We start from the raw sequence: 12725 nt of genomic DNA on the forward strand, positions 1-12725 counted from the left end.
TCTCACAGTCCCACTGTTATGGCCATAACATAATGAAGCACAGTCCAATTTAGGATAGACACTTGTCAACTCTGGGCATAAATCCTGTTCTCACTGCACTCAGAGGACACACCTATGCTGGTAAAGAAATGAGCCAGCATCCATTCCCTGGCCCAGAAGCCATCTGCTCCACGAGGGCATACATCCATTTAGCTGAAATCTGAAACAGTCTGGTTGCATCCAAACTGTGCATTTGGAAGGATTTCTGGCTAGTGATAATGTCTGAACAATACCCAGGAATTGTTTTGGAAAATGTTAGTTAACCTGGACCAAAACCATGTTAGAGATTGAGCTAAAAAATGAACAGCATAGGTGGTATTAGAACAATGTTTGGCCCATCTCCTGGTCTTGTTGAGTTGCTGGTATAAAGACAGTAAATGCTAACAGTCTGCTGATGGAAATTGTAGATGATGGCAGACCCCCCACACATGGGGTTTTCTCTTCTTTTGTGGGCTCAGTAGGTATGTTGTTCCCTGATAATTTGGGTCAAAACCTTTGCTTTTTGTACAGTGCTTTGCAAATCCACACCATTTCCCACAGAGCAATGTAACATCAGCCTAGTCTTAGCTGTTAAGGTTCCCCACCACCTATCAGAGATATGCCCATGCTACAAATGGCTGCCTGCCAAGCATAAATCAACTGCCTCTCCTCCTTTTCCTTTCTTCAGCAGAGAAGTATCCTGGGCCTAATTCCCAATTTTCATCCATTTGTGTGTCCAAGAGCAGTCCTATGGGTGATTTCTGATGCCCATAAGATTGTTCTTCAGAGAGCAGTGATGGCATCCTGAGAAAAGCAACTCTAAAACAGAACCTCAAGATAAAGAAGAGGGTTTAATTTTATGTAAAATGTCCATCCAGATTTTTTCTGAACAGTTGGGAAAAAATATAACTTCTCAAGAACAATACATTTTGGGTTTTTTGAGGGGAAACGGGAAGTTATTTCAGTAGAATGATTTGTCCACGTCTGATTGGAAAGAAACCTATTTAGGAGATTCTGAGACCTCATGTCCTCTAGTTATTGGAAATAGTGACTCATGAATTTCCTTGATTGCCAGAGATTTGTCATGTACCAGCTCTAGATATTAGAAAAATTTCCCACCTAGGGCATTTCTGGAGGTGTTCCTGTATTGAAAAGCTTTATTTGCACTTTCAGAATATTGTTAGCTTTGTTGTAGAGGAAAGAAAAGGCTGCTGAGACTTCTTACTTTGATGTGAAAGAGATGGTGAAGACAGCGGAGCTTGAATAAACTGCTGTGTTTCACATCCCTGCATACAGAACTCAGCAGTTTTTGAGCACCAGCCTTGGGTACAATCCCCCAGGCAACAAAGCCAGATAATTACAGGGCATTCAGTGAAAATATGGGAAGGTGGCCTATATTTTGGTTTACCAGCATTCAAGGGGCACAAGGAAGATCTGTAGAAAGAGGACACTCGGAAACTGCTCTGCTGGGCTATTTACCATGTCACTGAGATGATCCGTTGCCTTGGTGCTGCAAAGACTGTGCATTTCTAACGTTTGGGTTTACACCTAAAATTTGGGAGATTGTCAGAGTGATGCAGAAGGTGGGCCACATTTCGGTCTTCTCATTTCTAGAGATATGAAACTGTAGGGCAGGTTATAACCTGTTTCCAAGGAAGCTAAATGTGGGCTGCATAATAAATTTGCCAGAAATCATAATGAGGGGACTAGTGAATGGAGGACTTTGGATTGGTGACACATCTGAGTTAATATCCACCTGTCACAGGTGCCCTTTATGTACATTTCCAGGATAATCTCATTAAACAGGGCTACCTAGCAAAAAAAGATATATAAAACCACTGGATTTTCCATGAATGTATGTTCTTACATAATTCTGACACATACGAAACCTAGATGTTAATTAAAGATGAAGCATTAGCATAAGGACTGAATAGAAGCCAAGGCTGAACACAGTGGAACCGTGCTGGAATAAGAGGTGGCCTTTTCTCTCATTAGGGGGTTCAGACGACTTAAAAGAAGAACTATAAAGTCTGACACAAGTGACCTGAGCATTTTATCTGGTGCATGAAAGGTCCTGCATTTACCAAAGACAATAGGTTCAACCCCAGGTAACTAGACCAAACTTTCTTCAAGAAACCTCTGTCCCCCTAGTCCATGTATAAGTCTCAGTGTGACTTTATTGCTGAGTATGAGCTGTAACTGATGCCCTACATTTCCCAAACAGCACTTTTTCTTCCAGTTAGGACCTTTTCAAGCATGAAAGTGATTTGAGGGACACATTCCTCATGGAAAATCCTCAAGGGGATGCAGTTTCCTGTCCACAGAAAAGGGGTAAGTAACAGTATCAGACCTGAGTCTTTCAGACAGCAATCATTCTCCTCTGCAGACTTGAAAAACTCAACCAAGCACAGGAACTGGCAAGGATAAAGGAAATGTGACTTATTTAAGCACTGACCTGCTGTCTGCTGGGATTTTACCCATAAAATAAACTGTAAATTTACAATAGAATTGAGGCCTAATGACTTAGATATTTAATGACTTAGACATTTAACGTGACCTTCTGAGAAAAAAAAAAAAAAAAAAAAAGAATGCTTGAAAATTGCTCTGTTTTCATTTCAGACTAACATGTTTATTGTGTGGGGGATCCAAGGACCTTTAACTACACATGTATAAGAAAACCACCTAGCCTGTATAATTTGAAAAATACTCACCAGTGGAAATGAGACCTCCAAAACATAGTTCTGGCAAAACAGCCATATCACATCTGATCCAATAATACGGTTTAATACTTTCAACAACTTCTTAGCTAGTTTGCCAGATCAGATTGTCCCACTGCCCAAAAATATCTCAGAAGACTGCCAAACCTTTTCAGACAAATTCTCCAAACTGAATACTTTATCCTGTTATGTATTGGAAAGAGACAAACAGAAAGAAGAGTCCATTTTATTCTACTTACTGGGCATATATGTAACAGTTCAATCTGAGGACTTTCAGAGAAGCATTTCAGTGGTGCAGGAAGCTAATGACTAAGAGGAAATAAAGAAGATTTGGAGAAAATTAAACCCGTATTTTATTTGGTTCTTTTACTTCAGTTCAACATAAACACACTTTTCCGAACACTGTTTCAACATTCACACATTTGTGAATAGGAAAGGAGTGGCTGAATGCAACTCCTTCGTTGTAAAAGAGTGGAAAATATGGAAAATGATGGGCAAGGGTTTAATGAATGCTGAAACAAAGAAAAAATTACTGTGAATATCTGAGAAGGTTGACATGTCCTACAATCCCTTTGGAGACAATGGTGAAGGTCAAAGAGGTTCAGACAGAGGTGAGGAGAAGCATCAGAGAAGTGGAAATAATGTCCTGCAAAGAAAAATGAAACAAAGTTTTACTGTAGAGAATGCCAAGGAAAAGCCTGGAAATCGTTTTCGAAAACCTCAAAGATCACTAACTGGATCAAAGAAATACTGTGTTTTCCTGGTCCACTGCTGACAGAAAAAGTGAAAATGAACTTAATTATAGAAACAGACATTTAGGACAGGTAGAACAGACTCCACATAATGAGAGGAATGAAGTATTGAAATCTCCCTCATTTTAGGATTTTAAGAACAGGTTAGATGCAAGTCATGCTTGATTTAGGTGGAGCTGATTCAACACTGGGGCTGTGACATAGAACTAGACAATATCTTGAGTAGAAAGGTGCTGGTTTTGCACACACAAGATGTGCCAGATTTCCAGTTCAGACTAGAAGTTATGAGACCCGTTTAAATAGTTTTTAAAAGTATGGTTTTGGGGATGCCTTTTTTTCCTAGGACTTTCTGCTTTCAGAGCTTCTTACTCCATATTTCCAGGCCTTGTTCTTCCAATACAAAGAAGATGGAAAAAAATATTGTTTAAAAGTTGATTTGAAATCTATCAGTTGTCTTCTTTGTGGCAAAAAATAACATCTTCTTTATGCAAGTCATCTGTCCTTCCAAAATTTAAGTAGTTTTTGAAAGATCTGAAGCAGTTAGAATGAGGTAGTGCAATGGCTCAAATCTTGGGATCAAAACCCTGTTTTGTGACATACTTCATTTTTGAATAATTACTCTTGTCTGTGCTGTGACCGCTGTCTCTGTAGAGGGGAAAGAGCGAGCTCTGCCCTGTTTCATGAAGCTATTGGTGAGGAACAACGTACTACAACTCAAGGATGCAGTCCTGTTGGCAAACAGAGCAGATAAGCCCTCTGAAATCTGGTTAAAACTAAGCGGTGGTAACACTGATTAGGGTAACTGCGAATTTATTTACACAGTGATTTCAGACAGCTTTCAGACCAGTTTGGGAGTTGGGGAAAACTCACAGTGTAGACAAGACTTTGTTGTCCTTTCTTTCCTAAAATAACTTTCATTCTCCTGCTTCCCAGAAGCCGTTTTGCCTTTATAACCTTAAATATTGTGTTCTTTCTGAATCATTTTTCAACACTCTTCATCATCACCTGTTAGAGGCTGGTTTAGGATGCTCCATGTTGCCAAACCTAAGAGCTCAAACAACATGAATCGGAACTCAACATCTCACCAGCCTGGCCTATAACCAAGAAGTATCTTCAAAAACATAAGTGTAAATGTATCTTGTGTACCCACTTTTTTCATACGTGTTTTGGACTCCCCCTGACTCCTCCTTCCTGGACCAGCTTTTCCCAAGGTGGCCCCTAGAGAGACTGAAGAAGTCCTTGATCTTTTGAAAGATCCCAGACAGGCTTCTTCAGAGTCACTGTTCCTTCCATGTCTATCCTTCACCCAAACCAGCTGCCTCATCACTCTGCTCCCTCAATCATGGTTACTGCTCAAGCAGGGTATCACTCTCAAGGTAGGTGTAGAATATCTGAGGATGTAAGATGCTTAAAGCAGGCTCTTGACATGCAAGTGAGCTCTAGAAGTTGTTCCTTCAGTATCCTGAAGGGCTGTATTTGTTTAGAGTGGCATACTTTGCTGAATAAGAAAACCCAAATATAATCATGTAGGCAAGAAACTCACCCTTAATGTATAAAAAATGCTTGGAAATTCTAAAAGAATAAACCAAGAACTTCTCCCTCCTTCAAAACTGGTAATACCAAGGTTTTGTTTACGTCTATACTAATAAGTTAAAGAACAACAAGGGACTTCCCCCGTCCTGTGCAAGAATACTGTCATCCATATAGTTAATTTCTTTTGTCCCTGACTAATGTCAATTAACATCCTTCCAGCAAATGCCTGGACCTTTTTTGAGGTTTGCACAGGCCAAAGACTGTTCCTAATATGTACTACATTAAGATATCCCATTTCAGGTTGTCATGGCCTAAAAGTAGAAGAACCCAGCTGCAGGGTTGTAGGCTGCGCTGTGCCAGCTGGCCTCAGGACCACCAGAAAGACCCTGGCCCATTTTACTTACAGATTCAGATGTATCTATACCCGGAGTCAGGATCATACCAAAGAATGTGAATGGAGAACATGGAAGTCTCCTGTCTTGGCTCACTCTCCAGCTTCCTTTTTGTTTTACAAGTATAGATAAGACCCATGAAACCATTGGAGCACTTCCAAGGGACAAGCCAGATCCAATATTTATAGCCTCAGCATAATTTAGTGCTTCCCATTCTCTTAATATATGTAGAAGGTTTCATTTTATTGCTGTCAGACTTCCATTCTTCCAAATTAATCATTGATATTAGACACACACACAACACGGTGATAAATGTTTTACAAAAATCAGAGACATTGTCAGACACCAAATTTGCTATCTTGGAAACAGATATTCTGAAGACAACAGAGTCAGGGAGAAGGAGAGTTTTTTGCATAACCTTGAAATACAGAGGCAAGTGTAAAGCAGCAATACTCTAACAGAGTTGAATAGTCACAGAATAAATCTCTGAAGACTTTTTAGGGAGACACTGCTTATTAAAGCAGCATTGAAGAAGTTGCCAACTGAATCAGAAAACCTTAGAAGATATGCTTTGCATGTATGCTTTGTGAAACTGTCTGACTCAATGATAAAATGCTGACAAAATAAAAATGATGAAATACAGTGTCACTTGTTAGAGAATTTAACCTCAAGTGGAGATTGGCATCAAAATGGTTTAAAGCTGCTACCAATTCCAGTCCATCTGCAGTGGTGTTTATTCACCTCTTCTATCTCCACTCTTTTTAATCTCCTGTGTTTTCAGAGGTGGAGGGGTTTTGATTATTGTCATTGTCTTAGGGTTTTTTCTCTTCTTCTCCTGTCTCTTTCAGTGGGATTTTGTAAAAGGCATTTGACATTTCTTATCTGGGAAAACATACATAGGTTTCTCAGATGTGGGATTTCATACCAAGGCACACTATGGAGAGAGGCTAATGAGAAAAAAGGCAAGTGGAAGAGATCGGAAAAGAGGACCAGGAAAGAGCAACTGTGTCATAAGGTACCTTTGAGTCTCCTATATGATCTACCAACATCGTGGGATTGCCTTGTACACCTCAGAACCTGTCAAACGGCACTACATGCTTGAGTGTAGTGAAATGAAAAGACTCCTTGGTGATGATTCCTGTTGTCACCCCAGCTCATACTGAAGCGTCCACCTATCAGATATTTCAAAGACTGTTTCTGATTAGGAGTGTAGATAGGTTCTGGAGTCCTAAATACTGAAGGATGTGGTATCTAGTTTGTTTTGTGGCCCTACCCAACAGTGCAAGCATACCATTCCTGCTCCAAGAACTGGAAATCATTTTCTGAGTGTCCATGAGCAAGTCTCTGTCCAAGTCACCTTTCCAGCAAATAGAAAACATTAAGCTAAATCTCTCTTACATTAGCACAGTTGCTACAGAACGGGTCAAGGACAAACCAGGATCGTAAGTATGAAAAAGTATGTAGGGATTGAACAGGAAGAAAGAAAATTTACACCTTTGCATGTAGAAAGGAAGAACAAGAATAGGTCTAATCTATGCGACATTATTTTCAGCTCTGGAACATTTGAATGCGTCTTTTGCCTTGTTTTTTCCCAGTCTTTTCTGGTATTCATGTGAGCTTTCAGCATCCACGATGCCCTTTGATAGAAAGTTATTACCCGGGTTTACTACTGATTATGTCAAGAACCACTGTCTTTTGTTTATTTCAAAACTAATTCTTATGGGCTTCATTTCTTGTCCCCTACTTCTTGTAATGGAGAAGGCAGTGAAAATAGGTATTTTCAAGATGCTCAAGGTTTTTTAGACCCTTCTCAGTTCTTTTCTTCTCAGACTGACCATTTGGGTAGTGTGAGTTTATAACTGCAGGCTTTGGGGTGGATTGGGCATCAGCTCACCTCCTACCCTGTGATATGAAGCTGGCACTCATGCACACAGCTGAGACACCTTGAACTCCTGCCTGAGAGCAATGTGGCTATGGGTCCGTGCACTTCTGTGTGATTCGACAGCACACAGACAGGGTTTTAATGACTGTAAAACCATGGCTCAGGCTAACTTGGTTGCTTTTGCCCTAGGCAGAGTGGCAAACAATTACACTCAACTGACAGACTACAAAGGTTGTCATGATATCCGGTGGGTGCAAAGATGAGCAATTAGAAACAGTACATACATACAGGCCCAGATGCAGTTAGCTGTCCATAGCCGTGCTAAAACTAATGTGGAGCTAGAAGGATTAATCTTCGTCAGGTGACTACAAAGAACCTAAATATTTTAGTGTGAACTTTTAGGCTTGGTGAAGATTCACAGACTGAACGGGTGTAAGTCAGTTGAACTGTAACACAGACACATGCTTCTGGAGCTGCTTTAAAAACTGATTGCTATAGCTGTTTCTTTACCTACCAGGGCACTGATGGGTAATAATATTTACCAGTTCACATCCCAGAGATGCCACCAGTCATTGAGGCCAATAAAATCTTTGTCAAGAGAACACCATGTAATAAGTGTTGGCTCCCTGCAGTACTCTTAGATGTGAGTCAGAAAATATTTGTTGTAAAGAATGGTCTGAGGGCTGGGCTATTCATTTACTACAGTGAAGGAACTGCATCAGTATGGATGAAAATTAATTCCACTCAGGGAACAAGATGGCAACTTGACATAGGTGATATGGAGCCTGGGAGCAAGCAAGAGAGAAAATTGGTAAGTAAATAGTCTAACTAGATAAGGAGAAAGGTGTTCTCTAAGGCATGAGGTAAGGCCTCTATAAGATGTAAATAATGAATTTCAGCTTGTTTGGGAATAATCTTAATCTTGTATGGGTTCAAATAATGTGACAGACACCTGGAAAACTGTTGGTAAGGACGAGACTATTGAAACCAATGGCTAAATATCCCAGAGATTTCAAGCAAATCAGCCAGCATAAGACTGTTAACCTGCTGCTGCTCTCAAACCCTTTAGCTCTTGGCACGAGGGGTGCCAGCTATGCAGATGCTTTGTTCTGAGTGAAGTTGGCCCTTTTAAACAATGCAATTTGAGGAGAGAAAGTGAATCACTGATTGAGTCTCCAGTGTCTTCCAGGGTCTTTGGGTTCCTGGTGCTGGGTAAACTAAGGCACAAAACCAGGAGTTCTGTAACTAAGTGCAGACATCTGAGTTGCCGATATCTACAGCTGGTGAAGGCAGCCCAGGCTTCCTTTACAGCTTGCTAAAAGAAATAAATGCTCCTGATTCACTGGTCCTCTCATTCTAAGGTAGACACTAGATCAAACGAATTGCTCCCTAAAAGGCTCTATTTCTTTTTAGTGACTACAAAAAGAGTCCAGGGTCACTAGACCGGAGGCGTGTGGCTACACTGTAGAAATCTAAATGCATTTGAGGTTCCTCTCTCCATGCGGTGTTCTACTGCAATGCAGAGAAGGGTGGCAAGGTCTGGCACTCGTAGCAGGAAGCGATGATGAGTAATGCCACAGAGCCCTGGGATATTCATCTCGGCGTTACACACTTGGATAGTAAAGGGAATCCCGAAACTGTGGTCCCTGAGACAGCCTGGAAAACTGTGTGGAAGATCCAAAAACATAAAATGGGTTCTTAAACCTGAGGGGTTAATGATAAAACACCCATTGCTAAAGGGTGATGATGTGAGAAAGAAAGGGAAAGGGAAGGAAACCTCCAATATCAAGTTGCCCGGGTTGCAGTTCCTACTAGTTGACGACATGATGATCCAAAGAAGCTTGCTGTTGAGAACTTGCCTCCCTCTAAAACCCTGACCACCTGTTTAGAGAACATGGGAGCCTCCCTGCCCTAGAAAAGGTTCAACAAGGGAATTAATGGACTTACAGACCTTCCTGTGTTCTTCTCTGGCTCTGCCTTGCCCTGCGAAAAAAGCAACCTCAAAGAACCCAGAATTCTGAGTACTTCATAAACTTTAAACACCATAAAAAGAATCACAATATTTGCTGTGGGGGATGACTTTTAGCTTAAGCCTTTGAAGGATGATATAGACTGGATTCTTTTACAAGAAAACAAGCATTGCCTTTTCGTTTAAGTGAAACACCAGGCTTTTATATCCAACCTTTAAACATTAAGTGGCCCATCTGTGTTCTTTAATGTCACCATTCTGCAACCTTAACAAAAGGAAAATAGCCATGAATATCATCGATCTCTGGGCACAGATGTATTTCCACATCCTTCATTCCACATCCAGCAGCCTTACACAAGCCAGAACAAAAAAGCTTTCACATGGCAGTCTAGCTATTCATCAGAAAATAGGCTCGATAAAAATGGTGAAGTTCAGAATTCTCTCCCCCTCTCTGGTTTCACTCAATGGCTTCCAGATTGCATCCATTTGATTTACAAAATGAAATATATGCTCCCCTCCTCCCCTAATTACCAGGAACACAAATTCAGCTTTGGATGAAAACCTTTTGTGTATGCTTCTTAAGTCCTCCCCAAAAGTTCTGCCATTGGAATTTGGCCAACCGTTTTGTTGATGATGCATGAGCTGGAACCAAATGGAGATGATTTTTCCATTAATGGCTTTGGCTCTGCAGAACCAACAGGAGTAAAATATTACTTTCTCTTGCTAAAGAATCCACTATGACTCAAAGACACAATGAAACAGATCTTTGGGGAAAGGGGCTTATATTCCTAGAGAATCACTTTCCTAACTATAACCATACCAGTTCTCAAAGCTGTATAGAAAAATCTTATGTATCTTATTACAGACAGTCAAGAGTCCAAAGGTTCAGACCTCCAAAGGACCTTGAAAAACTTGGAGCAAGCAACTGAGTAGTCTGTCAACAAGATTATTTTCTTTTTCTTCTCTACATAAAATGTTGATCTTGACTAAAATACAGATTAAAAAAATTTAAAACAATCAGGGTTGGGGCATTGTTTGAATTTTTGCGAGTCCTTGACTCCATTAAGAGAGTGGAAGGACAGAAGACTGTTTCTTTTTTGGAAGACAAAATATATTCTGGGTGTGTGTTAGGCAGTGTGTTTAAAGGTGTGGACTAGTGAGGACCTAGGTGAGGCTAGAGGTTTAGGGAACTGGAGGCCACACAGAATGCAGGAACACTTTTGTTGTTAGTGTTTATCACCTTATGCAAAAAGACTGCTATATTGGGTGGTGCTTAACAGGGAGGCTACCACCACCTTCTTATTCCTCCTTTGGTGTATTTCTGCCTGGATTTAAAAGGAAATAAAAGGCTAAAGTTCTTCATAAAGTTACGCACTGAGGAGGACATTCATATTGCCTGGACACGGAGACCTGAAGTGGAGAAGGTGGTAATACAAGAGGTCCTTTCCTAAACTGGAGGTAGCAGCTTGCCCCTTGCTCTTCCTTCAGTGCTCATGAGAGCTCAATCCCATCACAGATCCATTGGGTAATCAGGAAAAGATGGTAAAGATGACTCTACATGATTATTCTCTTTCAAGGTCCTTTGTGGCAACCTTGGCTGAAACATGATTTCCTCTCCCAGTGGTAGCATGGTCTCACTCAAAACCTATTCTCAAAACCTGGTTTGTGACCACTGCATCTCTGGTTGCATCTCCTTCACTGGCAAGTAAGTCACCCTGTTCCAGAAGGATCAGAGTGCAGTAGAGTGTAGATTGGTGTTTAGCCACTTACTGTTTCTAAGTGCATTAATGGGGTACATTACTGTAGAGACACATCTTGATGTTAATATCTGCAGTGTCCAAAGATATGACAAGAAATTATCTGAGACATCATTTATTTCAGATGTGACTACAATGCTATAGAAATGTGCCCCCCATCTGATACCACTTCCTTATTTTTCAAAAAGCAAGTTGCAGCTGATCAAAATTATGTTTTGAAAACCATTTAAAAAAGATTAAGCATCCAGCAGTGTTTGGCTGAAGAGGAGCAATGACACTTATTCAGTGAGTTTTGCAGAGCTAATCCAAAGAATTTGCTTTTATCTGTGTGCATGTTTGTGTGTGCTTTGGCCATTGGGTCTACTCCAGAATCATTCATCACGCAATAACTTCACATAGCAAATAAAAATAATAATTTGTACCACAACAACATTCAGGGCCCTCCAACAGGATCTGGGCCCCATGATGCTGTGTTGCATAAACCTTTACTAACAACTGTCTTCTGCCCTGAATAGCTACAAATCTAAATAGGATAGCAAAAATAATAAATAAATAGGCAGACAGGAAACATCTCCACTTTCAAGCACCCATCTGTAGGGGTTGGATCTCTGTTCAGAGATGAGTGGTGGACAGGGCAGAGAAATCCCATCCCTGCTCTGAACCCCTATGGCCTTGTTGTTGGCTACGTTGGAAGTGCTCAAGTGTTTTTGAAAGAGCTGATTTTAAGATAGGCATTGGGCTGCATTAACATGCAACATGTTCAGCCCCAACAGAATTCAAACTTTTCCCCCAAGTAGATGGTCTCCTTAAAAGTTGTGACTATGGACCTGAAGCAGTCTTGAGGGTTTACAAAGTGGGCGTGTGACAGTGGTCTTAAGAATGGACACTTATTTGGATTTCACTGACAGTGAAACAGTAAACACGCCTAGTGAAACATTTTGGTACTGCCTAACAGCCGGCTTGGCTATAAGAATATTTGCAGTGTTATACTTTTATAAGCAACTGACATTTTTCAAACTATTTTGTATTGGGTTTCCTGCAAACTCCCTCACTTGGCAACCAGAAGAAGCTCAAGGTAAAAACGCTACTGCAGGTAACATGGACATTAATTCAACACAGAAGCTGGTGGTTGGAAATACACCTGTGTTTTATCCCAAAAGTTTCCATTAACTGTCTGCGCAGTACACACACAAAGAAAGAGTTTACAATGAGATAGAAAAAAAAAAGGTTTATCCAAGCATCTTATATAAAGTTGGTGGATGGGATATTTAGGGCAGGTCATGTTTCAGTCAAAGAATTTGTGAATTTGTCTTGATTGCCATAGGGGAAAAAAAAAAAAAAAAAAAAAGAAAGAAAACCAGCAGTATGGTTCTCTCTCTGTTAATTGTAGACTAAAATCTCAGACGTCACAGTTTAGACATGATACCTAATTCTTAGATAGCTACAGTAATGTGAAATAATCCCAATTTATTACTGAATAGTTACAGAGCTCTTTCATGACCTCTAGACATTTAGGACTGAAGACAAGGACAAGAAGCTTTTTAGTCCTAGAGCTTAGATTAAATAAGAAGCTGGCCATGTTTATTCCTACCCTGAATAGGTAAGATTGTTATAGTTAAATGAGAAAATCTGGGAGTAGGTCCTGAGGGTCATGCTTTGCATTTTAGCTGTCAGTAGTCTGTGCCTATATTGATGTGTTAGACTG

This window comes from Strix uralensis, chromosome 1 (assembly GCF_047716275.1).
Source record: "Strix uralensis isolate ZFMK-TIS-50842 chromosome 1, bStrUra1, whole genome shotgun sequence".
Classification (NCBI taxonomy): Eukaryota; Metazoa; Chordata; class Aves; order Strigiformes; family Strigidae; genus Strix; species Strix uralensis.